At 40.5% G+C, this 14,728-nt stretch overlaps 1 protein-coding gene across 1 annotated transcript in view; it reads left to right on the forward strand.

Moving 5' to 3' along the window:
• The first annotated feature begins 6,426 nt into the window (after positions 1-6,426).
• THSD7B (thrombospondin type 1 domain containing 7B) overlaps positions 6,427-14,728 on the forward strand; it is a 326,451-nt gene continuing 318,149 nt past the window's right edge. The window contains exon 1 of the mRNA XM_069021259.1: positions 6,427-6,949. The gene's annotated coding sequence lies outside the window, so the exon portion shown is untranslated. The remainder of the gene's footprint in view (positions 6,950-14,728) is intronic.

A 14,728-nucleotide genomic window follows, 5' to 3' on the forward strand; every position in this document is an offset into this window, starting at 1 on the left:
ATCATAATGCAGAAGCAAAGCTTTTATATCAATATGACTGTACCAGGAAAGAAAATTGAATCTTTCCCCATGTTTTCTGAATTAAAATTTAAAACATGCAGCAGCAGTGTAGATCTAGAAGCTGTAGGTAATGTTGAACTCGATTCTTTGAGCATGATATTATGCCCCCAGTATTAATTTTTTTTTGCATGGTTGTACTACATTTAGCTTCATTCTTCATCTGAAATCTATGCATTTATATTTTTAACACATTTCTACCCAACCAAATTGGAGCTCTTATGAAATGGATTGGAGTGACCTCAGGTGCTCACAGGGTTGGGAACAATAATGGCTGCATTGAATACCATTTAAAACATTATATTTTGCTAATGCTTTAAAGTATTTTGTATTAATGTGAGCAGTGTTCACAAGAATATTGGTTTTTAAAAGAAAAAAATAATGCAGCTGTCAGGTTTAAATAAAGAGAAAGTTCATGCAGAAGTCAAGTTTGTCCATGCACTTCCAGGAGAATTCAAAGGTAAGAGCAGAGCACGGGGTTCAAATGGGCAGAGTTGCCTGGCACCAAGTCGCCCATGGGACTTCTGCCAGTGACAGTAGCCTGCACAGCTTTCAAATGGGTTATAAAATCCTGGAAATCAAAGCAGAGGCAAGATGTAAAGTATGTTAACTTCTGTCACTTGCAAGGCTCAGAGAGACACCACTGTAGAAATAAAAAGTAATATTCTGAGTAAACCAAAATGACAGAACATGCATTGCAAAGTGCTGCTCAAGCATATAAAGTGCAATCCAGCCACTAACTTGAATGAATTATTCTGCAAGCTGTTATTGAGCACCAGCCTCACACCACAGCAGCGTCTGCACGGAAGAGCTCCGGGTAAGAACTGGAAAAAGTTCTGATAACTTATCCAAAGGAGTCATTACAGCTACTAAGGTGAAAATTTTTGGGGTATAGCTGATCAATCCATCTGAAACTGCTGCTAAAAGGAAACAAAAATATATTTCTTGGTGAGAGTTTTGATAGCTGAAGTGAGGTTTTTCCAGAGTTGAAATACATCAGGTTTCTGATAGCCATTATTAGATGAAATACTGTTGAGAGACTTCAGCTCTGAGCTGATCTTGTCCCATTTCGCCAGAATTAAAGGGTGATTTGTGAGGTTGCTGTGGTGGGAGCAATAGTAGTAATTTTTTGTTGCAGGGCTTAAGACTTTATTGGGTGTTGTGCAAGGGAAAATGAAAAATCTCAATGTATGTTCTCAATTCTACATTTTTAAAATGTGTAACGATGGAGCTTAAACTGGGCATGGCTTTTGGTGTGTGAATAGTAAAGAAAAGCCAGCTTTTTCATCATGTACTGGCTGTGAAATATTTAAAAGTAATGAAAATAACCTGGATAAAGATTTTAATCTCAAATATTAATGGATGTCTATATATTTGTCTGCTCAAACTGAAATTGGATATTAATTAAAAAAAAAAAAAAGAGAGAAACTCCAAACTTTCTACTCCTCCTCTGATGGTAACAAGGAATGTGAACAGCGCACTGCAGACTGGGCACTGTCCATCTGGTGGTGCCACACATCACCTCCCTGCTCTTCAAACTCTTCCTACTGCTCCCAGACACCACACTGCATTGTGCTCCTGCAAGTCTGCAATTGCCTGTCTGAATTTGGGTTCTTCCTGCCTTGTCCGGAGTCAGAGTGGTCCTGGTGTGCCCTTCACCTCTGGCCCCGCAGGCTGCCCAGACTCTGGCACGTGCCCGAGCTTCCCAGGACCAGGGGCACTGTGCTCCAGGGCAGGGAGTGACATGAGCTCAGCCAGAGCTCTGCTGAGTGTTTGCACTGCTGCAGCAGGAGGAGGAACCCGCTGCAGGAAAGGAGGAGGGTGGCCAGGGGAAGATCTCCCGTTCTCGACACCAGTGATGGAACACCAGCCACCAGCGAGGTGGCACAGCTGCAGCTCTTGGTGGCACTTGCCAACTTGTCACAGCTTCTTCCTGAGCTAAATCTCCCTTGGAGTGTGTGCTTTGTGTGAACAGGACTGAATCCACTGGTTTAGGCTGCCAAGCCCGTGGCTCGTGTTGTGACAAAGCCTTGTTCTTCGAGGAGGGTGACTGCAAGCCAAGCTTTTCTCCGTGACTGCAAGCAGAGTTACAAGTGGAGTTTCAGAGTCTCTTGAGAGCATCTGGAGTTGTAAATGGGATGTGCCTGATACTGTGGTGGGAAATGGACCCGGAATCTCATGGTTCTGGGGCAAGACATCAGTCTCTAATCCAGTCACTAAGGACAGACATAATCATACACATTAAAGACTTATTTTATGCCACAGACTGTGTAACTAAATTGGCCTGACATGTTTGATCTAGATCCTTGTGCTCACATTGCATTTTAGCTGTGCTCAGAGCTGCCTGGACACTCTCCTTTTCTGTGCAAGGCGCTGCTGCAGACTCAGTGTCCTGACAAGGTTGCCTGCCCCGTCTCTGTCACACGTTTGACTACAGTGCATATGTACCATAAACTTGTGGGGTTTATTTCCATAGTGTTTTCCATTTGGGCTCACATTTAGATTCTTAGCTAGTGCTAACTGGGTGTTTCTCCAGTTGTTTTAACAGTGTTTTTCTTTGTGGAATGAGACTCTCCAAGCACACCTCAGGGATAAAGATAAGATTTGAAACTGGGAGCTGTATCGTTCAGGAAAAATTCAAACCCTTCAAAAAGAAAGAAACAGCAGGAATAATTTGATTTTCAAATCATGTTAGAGGGAAAAGTTTATACAACAAGAACAGAAATAAAATTGTTTGTATGTTTGGTGGGTTTTTTTGCCAGGCCTCAGATTCAGGGTATCAAATGGATTATTATTGGTTCTTATCTAAGTTTAGAAAAAAGCTGTGAATATATAATGAATACAACAGAAAGATTTCACTGTTTATTGGTTTACTGGTTTATTGATGCTTCACTTGCCTGTCTTTGCAAGATGTGCCATTTATGAATACTTGGCTAATCTCCAAAGACAGTCTAGATTTGTTCCATTTATTACTCTTCTGAGTTTGCCTTTTGGCAAGAAGTCTCAGAGCAGGAGCTGTTTGCATATCAAGGCTCACAGGTCTGCTTTGAAAACCTGCCAGGTCTTGGAAGTCATGAAGCCTCTCACTTTAAATTAAGGGAACAATAATTAAATGTATTATTTCTAATTCTTAACTTTTTTTTTTTTGTAATAGGCATACTTAATTTTGCCATAACTTCATGTAACTCAATAAAGATGGCATGCAGTGTTCTGGCTTTCACTCAGGGGAAGTACAAGGAAATGCTGCAGAGGGGGAGATACTTTGGACATAAGTTACAATGAGGTTTAGGTTTATTATGCTGATAAGGGAACAGCCAATGCAACACTGGTCATGCTGCTGGCGGTGTCTGTAGGGAAAGGGCAGGTGCACTTGTTTCATCCCTTTTAGAGGGTTCTGAAGCTGCTTCATAAATGATGGTTTATGTTGATCAGTGAAGCAGGGATTGCTGCACAGCCTATTAACAACAACCAGAGCAGGGAGAAAATACTTTAACATCTCTTTTCTTGGGAAGCAGTCTGCTCTGGAAGCAGTCTGGCAGCAAAGAGAGCAGTGGAGCAAGCACAGTTTGGGGTTGGACTCATTCCCCTGGAGCCTGTGGGCTGGCTGTGCCTGTGAGCAGGCTGAAATCACCCTGAGGCACTGGCCTCAGAGGGGTTAGCTAAGGATGGCTTTTACCTTCTGTAAGTGCCCAATTAGAAATACCTCTTCTGAAGGAGCTTCAGCCTGCAGAAGGGGAGGGAAAATGCTGTGCAAGGAAGGGTGAAGAGGTGGTGATGAGCAGGAAAAGCAAGAACTGGCAAATAGTAGGAGCTGCAAAGGCACAATTGAACTCTTATAAAGGACACTCTTGGGTTTGAGAACAGGAGAAGGAGGCAGGAGGATCTACTGATGGCACTGCTGAGGGAGCTGATCCATGGTTATTGAGAAGCATCTTCGCTGGCTACTTGTTGAAAACAAAACAGCGCTGCCTCTTTCCATTTTTAGAGAGCAGGAACTGAGCTTCTCTCTGTCTGGCGTTTCCTTCTGTTCCCAGATCCTCATTCGTGTCACAGGAGAGCTGGACTTGTGGTTACAGAAAACAGTGGCACTGCTATACCGAGTCAAGCACCCACAAACCACATGTCACTCTTCACAGCTCAGGAAGGATTGATGCCCAGAGAACTCATCAGTACAGAACAGCCCCAGCTGCCCTGACTTATTTAATATTTATCCCAGACTTTTGCAGTGCTCCTCCCTCTGGAGCTCAATTCCAGATTTTGCTCATTTGATCCATCTTTGAGCCAAATAAGGAGGCGTTCTTTTAAGGGGGGAAGAAAATGAGTGCCATCAGCAGGGAGCTTGATGGCAAGTGTGCACCTCCATGTATTCCACTGTCTGTTCTTCTAACAATCAATCCATAAATGACCTTTTTTATTCTCACTATACTCCATAAGATGACCAGCTTCTTTCTGTTACCCAAATCTTCCTATTGTGCTGTAATTGCCTTATTAAAATTTCCATGAGCGTATGGAAATATTATAAGTTTCTCAATATGAAGTTCTAGCACTGACTATTCAGTTCTGTAAGCTATAGATCATCTCTCATATGCTTTTGAATCTGGCATTGATGTTGCTCTATATTATAATGAGGTTATATTTAATTTTCTTAATGTCACATTTTTATTAATTTCTGATATTGGCACCATACTAAGTATGTTATTCATATGAGCACAATGTCTTAGGTCGAAGGTATAATTAAATATGCACTGGAAAGGTGTGGTTTGCATCTTGATACTGAAAATGATTTATAATCTTTATAACTGTTACATATCCTATGTTTCATAGACAGGTGTGTCACATTCCTCTTAATGCTCTGATAGTGAGGTTCCTCAGTTGTTGTAAAACATTATGTGTATTCTGTATTTCCTATCAGTCTTAAAATTGCTGTTCCTTTCACTCAACGTCTCCTTTTTGCTTTGCCTCAGAATTTCTCCCCAGTCTATGACTATATTGATTCTATCACTCATCCTTTATTACCTAATTAGTTTTAGTTGCATTGGTAGGACTTACATACCAATTGTAGTCTTCTGGATCAGCTTTTCCAATGTGACACTGCTACTATGAAGGCAATGCTTAGCAGAAGAATTCTAGCAGTGGAAGTCACATGGAAGACTTGAAACAGCGAAATGCAAAGTCTCAAAGTCTGGGAAGCAAATAAAACCCCCTGAAATTTCAGTTCTGATGTGAAGGACAGCCTGACATGTTGTATGTTGCCTCCTGTTATTGCAATAATACTGTGGGAAATAATGCCATGAGTGACTTTCCTCTGGAATTGAAAGCAGAAAAGATGTCTGAGTGCAAATGGATACAGCTTCTGTTAGCTGCTGCTCTGCACAGAGGTCAGGGGAATTTGCTTGGTACAAGATATGGTTCATGAGACTTGTGATTTCCTGCTTTGTGTAGTTTGCCTTGCTTGGCATCTTCTGCTAAGATTAAGGGAGGGTGCCAAGCAGATAAAGCCAAAATATCAATTGTGTGTTTTAGAAAACTGAAACATTCTAAGACTAAAATATTCTTACTTTAATAGTAGCTTTTTATGAAAGATATAAGAAAAACAAGTCTTGCATAGGGAGCTGGTATGGAACATGCTCAACAAGGTTTGAAATTGTAAATCGGCTGAAATATGGAGCTAGATCTCAAAGTTTTCTCTATGAATAACCTATTTTAATGGTCTGAGTGTCAGCTGCATGAAGTTTGCACTATTTTCCTTAGACTCCAGTGATTATGAATGTTCTTACAAACCTTTTGTTTTTCCAACAAGAAAAAAAAGTAGTGTAGTTTCCCAGTATCCCTTTAGCAACAATAATGAATCCTCTGGTACTCCTAACTAAGCATTTAATGTCAAGTTTACCTTTCACCCTTAACTCATCTAGACGTTAACTGATCTATAAAATTCACTCGAGAATTCATTGCCAATTATAAAACTCTTGTTCTGAAATGTGCATTTTTTCTTTACATTAAAACATTTTAGTCAGTGAAATATCAAACAAATGATGGATGAATGATTGATTGCCAATACATCTGGGTCATTCAGTTTTGCATTTTATTACTTTGTGGATGAGGCAGATATTATCCAAATTCTTCTGTCAATGACACCAGTGGAAACCCGGACTAATTGATGCAGTGCATGACACTGATCTGCCTTTTCACACATCATTGACCAAAATACAGCCCAGAGCACAGAGGAAGAGATGGCTCTTAGGGAAATCTGTGAAGTCATAAAGCTCAGAGCAACTGGGCTTAGTTAAAAATCCTTGGAGTCTTGCCTTGCTACAAGCAGATTTGATTTGATTTTTCACCAAGTCTTTTCACCTGGGCTAAATGCTGCTGCTTGGTGGGAAACAGTTGGTTTTGTTAGGGGCAAGCTAACACCCATTCCTTAAAGGGAGTTCCACAGCGATGGGCTGGTACTGATTCTCTGGGAGGAAGCAGGCTGAGGGGGTCATCATGGAATAGTCAAATCCCCTCCTTCATCTAGAATGAGAGGAAAATGTAGAAGCCCTCTGCTCTGTTCTTTGGTAAAAGTTTGCTGGTATGTTTTATGGACTTGGAGGCAGATGTCATGATAAGATTAAAAGGACAAAAATAAATAGTAGATGTGGAGTCAAAGGAAAGCTGCTGTTTGGGCCCCTCGATAGGACAGGAAGGTTTAATGAACTCTGCAGAGTGACAGTGCTGTCCCGGTGTCTGGCACTGCCCACCTAGCTCAGTAGGATGTTGGCCCATCATTAGATCAGCTTTCACATGCACAGCCAGCCCCATCCTTGGGGCTCTGATGTTATTAGAAAGGAGCTCAAGTGAAAAGACTGTCAAGACTTCTCTTTACCTTGAGGAAGGAGTAGAAAGAAATGAGGTGAGAAGCTGTATTTGCAATGAATCACTTCCAGAAAATGGTTTATTGCAGAGATATCTATGAAAGCAAAGCCAGGATGAGGAGCACAACTATGAGCCCACCAGATCTATTAACTGAGGTTTTCCAGGGTAAGAATCAAGAAGAGAAGATTTTGCCCTTATTGCTGGAAAAAATGTCAGCGTTCCCTTGGGAATTCTGACTGCCCTTTGATAATAACTGCAGTGTTTTCAGGATTTGCAGGTGTCAATCTAACTCATGTTTTTTCTCACCTGTGATGTAGACTTCAGGTTATGTTTATTCTTAAAGTTTCTGTAAATGTGCTGCAAAAAAACCCCAATCCAAAACCTGCAACACGTTTGACCAGCAGACATCAGTTATGTAGATTTTAAATGTATCATTCACACAGAGTATTAAGCATGAAATGGGTTTACTCATGGTCTGAAATGGTCTGAATAATACATTTTTAAAATGCTTTTGTATTTTCTGGAAAATGAGGCCACAAAGTTAATTTAGATGTTTCTTTATGATGGTTTATCTCTAGTATTTTAAAGAGGTGTGTCATTGTGTGAAGGCTTAAAAAAAACCAAAACAACAAAGGAAAGCAAAACATTGCAACCTCTATTTGTAGTGGTTGATGACGGTGAATTGGAAATTTTAAACAAGAAAAATAAAATGGCTGCAGTGGTCTGTGATAGTTCTGTGTATATTCTTGACAAATGCTTTGATGTTGAAAACTCCCATTGTGGTATTTTTCAGAAAGGAACACTTCATTTTTTTATTATCCAAACTGCTTTTAAAGTATGTCATTGTTTCCATGTTTACAGTTTATGTAGTCTAATAACAATGTTTAGGGAATAAAAGCAACTGAACACTTCTCATAGGGGCCAGAGACACTTTTTGAGAGTGAATATTTGCAATATTAAACAGGTATTTTTCTTTGAAATGGGGAAGAAGAAACAGTCATTCTTGAGTTTTACTGTGAGAAGGCCAATTTTGCATTGGGCAACTAAAATACTGGTTGTACACCCACGTATCAGTGAAATAGATTCCACAGCTGCTTTTCAGCTGTTGGTGCATACCCAGGCTATGATAATGCCATGAGTTTCCAGTTCTTACCCTGCAATGCTGTAAACTCACCTGAGCTGCAATTACACACCTGCTTCCTGATGCTGCTCGGCTTAAAATCACCGTGGGTACATTCTCTGTGCTAACTAGTGTCTTAAATACGTGTATTTTTCAGTCTTTGTGGAGATTTGTGCAGCTTTCCCTCAGGCCAGCAGCCTGAACGCGGCTCCTAAATGCTGCAGTCTGGAAGTGTCTGTGGTGCGCCTGTCAGGAAACATGAGTGTATTTTCTCACCTTGCTATTTGATGTCTGTCAGAGCTGGAGGTTCAGCTGGAGCCCTTCACACTGGGAGAAATCAGAGCTGGGTTTGTTGGGCTTTTGGCTCCAGCTAGGAGTGTCTAAGTGTTTCCAGAAGGAAATGACAGCCTTGCTCGGGGTTGCTCTTACACCTTGGATCATCATTCTGACTTTGGATTCCCCAAAGTCAGAAGGGTTGTCCTAGCTTTATAAACTGATCTTCTTCTCTGTTATACTAGAGCTCTGTGTAGGTTTTGAATGGCTGTAGGCAGAGAAATTCATCCCCAAAGATGTTCTTTTCTTTGTCTGCAGAAGTTTCTGTCTTTCGGAGAAGGCAGGTACATTATCCTGCCTAAACAACGTCTTTGAGATTGACTGTGAGAGTACACTGTGAGGCAGCACTAAAGACACTATAAATAGTGAATCATCTGTCGCAGACAAACCAGCTCCTGTAATGGAATCACTTGGATAGGTGCCATTTATCCTTATCATTTTTCTAGTGAGAGTTTTACATTAGGGGAAAAAGACATGAAGAAATGTTTTCTAGCTGCCTGCCCGTCATCCTTGAACCAAGATTTATACAGGAACTGATCTTTGTATCTTTAACATTTATTGATATTAACAACACAGGAGTGTAACAAATAGTTAGACTTACCATTTTTTGCGAGATATCAAAGAGGTCAGGAATCATTTTTGTTTCTTTTTTTCTTTCTTCTTGGAAGTCACAAGGTTGTTTATGAAATAATATTTGGGAGGAACATGAAGAAAGTTAGAAAAGCTGCTGCCTGTCCTAGTAAGCTATTTAGAAAGATTTACTAATGAGTCTCGTGAAAGAAGCCAGATGAGCAAGAATGCAATTATTTACACTAGATTTGCAACACGAGCTGTGTAACAGCTACACCAGCTTAAGGAGCAGCCAGCTCCTGCCCTCGTCTTGGCTGGTGAATTCCCACCTGTGCGGTGGTTGTTCCTGCAATTGTTCAAGGTGGCAGCACAAATTAGAGCAATAAAATGATCTGGGTGGGGCAGGTTTTAGCCTGGATAATTTTACTGATCTGCAGTGTAGCACCACAGAGCGTGGCATCACAGTTTGGTGGCAGATTGAAATAGAAATGCAAATGAACAATTGAGAGCAGAGTGGAAAAGTAGAAACTTGAATTAATTTTGGTACAGTCTTGCTATGTCCAGATCTGGCATGATTGATTAGAAGCACATGAACTAACTGTGTAACTTGTCTTTCATTGCTTCATCTGGTTTACTATTTTATTGGTCCATGTAGCTCAGAGTGAAAAAAAAAAGGCAGTTTGTCTCTAAATGGTGTAATTGTCCACTGTACCATTCCTTATGTATTAGAGTTAGCTGTAACAGCCTGGTGGAGAAAGTGGAAGGAAACCCTGGGTGAGAAAGATTCAAAACCAGCAACAGCAACAGGAGGGGAGGAACTACCTCAGAGAAATGAGATACTGTAGGAAGCTGAGTCTAAACACAAGTCGAGACTGATTTTCTAGCAGCAAAAAGACAAGGAAAAAATCAAATGTGAGATGCAATAAAAAACCAATGATGGCAAAAGTAAAACAAAACTGTTTTCTGACTTAAGATCAGTCATTTTATTGATTTTTAAAATAAAAGCTCTATTTTATTATGTGTGCCTGAATATACCAGGCAAAACCTAAACCCAGAAATGCTCACATAGCCTTGGGCAGCCCCCAGTCCCCTGGCCAATAACTCTTATCTGGCTCGTGCTGCAAGTGCAACAGTGTGTGTACTCTGTTTGCAAGGTCATTTATCCACAAAATCCCAGAGAACTGCATGAGAAGGGTCAAGAACAATCTCTTTTGACTCTACATTAAGCAAATCACAGAATTTTTGTTAAAAAAATCGTAAAAAATCAGGAAGAAAGTTAAAAAAGATCCAGTGCAAAGATACATGATTACTACAGTGTGTGTCTAGAAGCTGCTTCTTAAATGTAGCTCTGCAGCAGTTAAACACTAAGGTACCCCTGGAGCTCATCTTTGTCTGACAGAGGAAATCCAGGGATAAAATCTTATTTCAAACAAAGCCATACTGAAGCCCATGAAAGAAAAATAAAGACAGATGATGCTCACTGGGAGTATCTAGAAAAATATTAATATGGTAATGTCGTCATATCTATGGATTGCGCAATTCCATTGCCTTCAGTGGAATTGCACCAGCTTAGCCTGCTGAGCATTTCAACCAGCACACCCAGCTCTGCACTGCATGAATCTCCTGATAACAGACTCGAGAGGTGTGATTCAATAACTCCTGTTCTCTTCGGCGCCAAAATGCTTGTAGCACATCTAGAAATGCAGGGCACTTGATCCTGCCAAAGAGCCCTTCTTCTTGAGGAAGTTGCCAGTATAACTGCAGAAGGTGAAGGGGGTTAAGTCTGCGACAGCTGATCACTTGAGCCCCCTTTAGGGAGGTGAGAAAGGCACCGAGTCAAGTGGCACTGCTGAACTGGCTCCACTCCACCCTGGAGAGGTGATTCAGGAGCCCAGTGTGGCTGTGGCATCTCGAAACTGATGTGAACGTGATCCTGATTTGTAACCAGGTGTTGATTGGGAAAAGTGGAGCCATGGGATATCTGTGCTCATTTGGAGCAGGTTCTGACCGCTGACAGGGTGGATTGTGGTTCAGAAAGAATTTGGAGTGTAGCCACTTGTTGATGTGGAGTTAATCCTGCTAATTGTTCTAGTGCCCTGTGACTTTTTCTTTCCTGAGCCTCATTTTGATAGCAGGAGTCCTCTGTGGGAGTTGTGCGAATACCTACAAAATAGTTGGAGACAGAGTGACACAAACCCCTTTCTGCATTTAGAGGATGAAGAAGAACAATACATACATACAATTCCATACAATCCAGCCCTCTATGGCTGTTCTGTTTATTCCTGGGGCTCTGGATTGAAAATTTCTGCATTTGGTCACACACTGCAGTATTTTAGTAGCCTTTTCAATGTCTTTCTGGGATTGCTTATACACGAGTCTTATTTTGGTTTTGGACTTTGCACAATATTTGAAGAGAACAGCAGAAAATCCAAAACCCTGAATATTTCACTTCAGACTCTAAAATTAGCTTCATGCATTTCATAAAAACACCATTTGAAAGTGAGCCTTATGTTGAACAAAAAGTGAGTGTATTTTAAGTGAAAAGAATCATCTAATGATTGGACTTATCAGAAATTTACGTATAATTAGTGCAAAAATAGATATTGATGCTTTAGCTTATGTTAAAAAAAGGGAATTAATAGAATTTATAAAGATTTGAGAATTTTTCTTAATTTTGAGTGATCCTTTTAATAAGAACTTACTAGGGTTTTCCTCAAATATATCAAAATAAAACTGAAGTCTCTTGAGTGGACTTAAGACATGACTAAGATTAGTACTTGAAACCAGCTTTTTTCCCTGTTAAATACTGAGGGCAGTTCCTAGGATCCCAATGACAACTCGCTGTATTGAGTCTTCTTCCTGAAACTGTGTGTGCGTTGAGTCATAGAAAGCTATTCAGATATCATAATAAATCATGATAGAAAATCCTACACAAAATTCTTATCAGAACACAGCTTAAATACTGAAGGCCTTACTCAGCTCAGATAGAAGCTCTGACATCAAAGGAAAATGGAGTAGAAATCTTTCCATGCGCTCTGTTAGAACTGACACGTGGCCTTAGGGGCTCTGGATGTACCTAAAAGTTAGCAGGTGTTGCTTTCTGGCTGATAGCAGAAAGAACAGAAAAGTAAAAGTCATGGATGAAAGGGGGAGAAAGCTTCTTTCCATTTCACAAGATAGTGGCATCTGTAGGTGTAACTACAGCACCCTTGAGTAAGAAGAATGGCAATGTTACTTGATAGTGCCTTTGACCTAAATTAAACTGTGCTTTGCTCAGGATATGAGTAAACTGGAACACTTCTCTCTTAACCATGGGCCATTTTGCTCAGCAAATTGCCTTGATATTTAAATGGTGAAATACTTGATAAAACCATTCTTTAGTCGGGTAGTGCTTCAATAAAATCAACCCATTAGTCAGCCCAGGACAGGCTGTCAGTTCCTCTGCAGTGATGGGACTGGCATTGAGTGCCAGCAGCCTCATCACTTCTTTTTCTTGTCCTATTCTGTATTACAAGAGAAAGTTAGCAGTTGAAAAGTTATTTTTATGCTAGTGCAGAGGCAATATCTCAAATGGGAAGCTTCTCCTGGAATTTATTTTCCTTATCTGAAGAGAGATGTCCCACTGCAGAGCAGAGCAGCCACTACCTGTGTTTCTGTAATATGGGTGAATGTGTCAGTCAAGATAATGACTATTCCAACACAATCTGGACTCTTTATTTCTCCGTCCCTTTATTCCTTGACTTGTTATCATACCCACACCTGGAAAATCCAGGTCAGCCAGGCTCCTTTCAGGCAAAACAAATCCAGTAACAACCCCCACACTATTAGCAGGGGATGGGGACGATTTCTTGACGTGTGAGGAAGGTTCTCAAACTTCCCTTCCTGGTGAGTCATCCCGGAGAAGACCAGCATGAAAGGTTGCATGGCTCCCACACCCACACCCCCAAGCCTCTCTTGTACAGACTCCTCATTAATGGAGGGATTGCGTTAAAAGGACTAAACCTTCCCTCAGAGGATCAATTAGCAACCTTAAAAATAGAATAAAGGAAGACAGAAGCCCTTGCAGAGCCTTTCTGCCAGTAGCTCTCCTTCTCAGTAAAAAATCCAGGAGTAGGCAAGAATCTGACAGATGATGGAGAGGTTTCTGTCCTCATTCCCTTTTAACACTTCCTTCACTGTAATTACTGGAGTGCTACTGGTCGCAGCAATCCAGTTAGAGCTGCAGCAGCTCTTCTATTAACAGTTTCCATTTCCAGGGCTTTTCAACTCAGCTGTAAATACTTGCTAACAGGGACAGTTTGGCACACAAGGCCTTACTAAAGACACAAAGTTCAGAATGATTTTTCCATGCAATTGTTCTAAATCTCAATATTTCATTACTGCAACAGAAATACAAGTGCTACAACAGTTTCTATGTCTATGACTTTGAGTGAAGAGTTCAGATATAAAATCCAATCCAGCCCTTGGATCTGCCAGAAATACCTTATTATCTCTACCAATCAATTGGCAACATCTTGGGAAATGATAGTGTTTTGATAATTAAACGTCAACATGCAGCTGCAAAAGAATACTGAAACCTTTTTGATATGTATAGCAAAGGCAGAAGGCTTAAAGTATCCCTGAAAATGTCCGATGCAGACTTCCTTATTTAGGAATTCATCTCAATAGTCGAATTTAGGTCACAACTAGATAGCATTGCCCAATGTGTCTTTAAAATTTCCTGCTACTTTATTTGTACTTTACAATTCATATTACTGCCCTCCTACAATTGGCCTTAAGTGTTACGCTTCTCAAAAAAGTGAAATGTATTTTTCAACACCCTTTGCTATCAGTAATTTGACACAAAGGACACAAAGCAAAGATTTCATGAAATACCCTTGACTTTATCACATTTCATTATATAACATTTTGTGGAAGAGAAAAATGATTAAAATGTCTCAGTCCAAAAAGTAGCTGGAATAAGTTGCAGATTGTGTATGTTCAGCTGCCCTTATATAGCTTTGATTTGTGTGCCCAGCACTTACTCAGCAGTTCAGTATAACTCTTATTGACCTTGGCAGCTGTCACATCGCTTGCTGGATTTTATGTCGCTGGAGGTGTCAGTGTTCCGGGGAAAGATGTGCAGAATGTGCGTGGTTTTATTTGCAGGCGGGAATGAGGTAGAATCCAAACTGGATTTCCAAGAGCATTATTTCACAGATGACAGTCACAGGAGACCTGTGACCAACTTTAACCTTTTAATAGTATGCATAAATTAAGGCTACAAGAGAATACTGAGCTTCCAATTATAGAAGCGGTAGTTCCAGGGTCTGTGATTAGCATATTCTTCCCTACTTGCCCCATGACAAAAATGAATAGCAAAGGCTTTATGAAATGTTTTCTGAGAGCAGAAACTCATAGAAACTTATCTCCAAATAAATTTAATGTGCAAAGTAGGTTACTAAAACTTCCATTAGCTACTAAATACCCAGAGTGAGAAGGTGGAGCAGAGTGTAAACTAATGTGCCAGTTTCCTTTGTTCCTTAAACAAATACCTGATGGGTTATTTTTTGGCTTACAACCTCTCCTGCAGAATGCAAAGAATGAAGTCTGAGGCTGACCTTCCCCAAGGCAGTCAAGTTCATCCTGAATCCTTATCTGCATAATGGTTCTGCAATAAACAGATGTGGCTTTGAAGTATTTGTAATGTGAAATGTAACGTTTTCTGAATGTCTTGGATGTCCTCTTTAGAGTGTCCCAGGGTGAGTTTGGATTTCAAGTCTGAATGCTGTTGCACCTCATGGCTTTCTTTGG

Source organism: Aphelocoma coerulescens, chromosome 7 (assembly GCF_041296385.1).
Source record: "Aphelocoma coerulescens isolate FSJ_1873_10779 chromosome 7, UR_Acoe_1.0, whole genome shotgun sequence".
Taxonomy (NCBI): domain Eukaryota; kingdom Metazoa; phylum Chordata; class Aves; order Passeriformes; family Corvidae; genus Aphelocoma; species Aphelocoma coerulescens.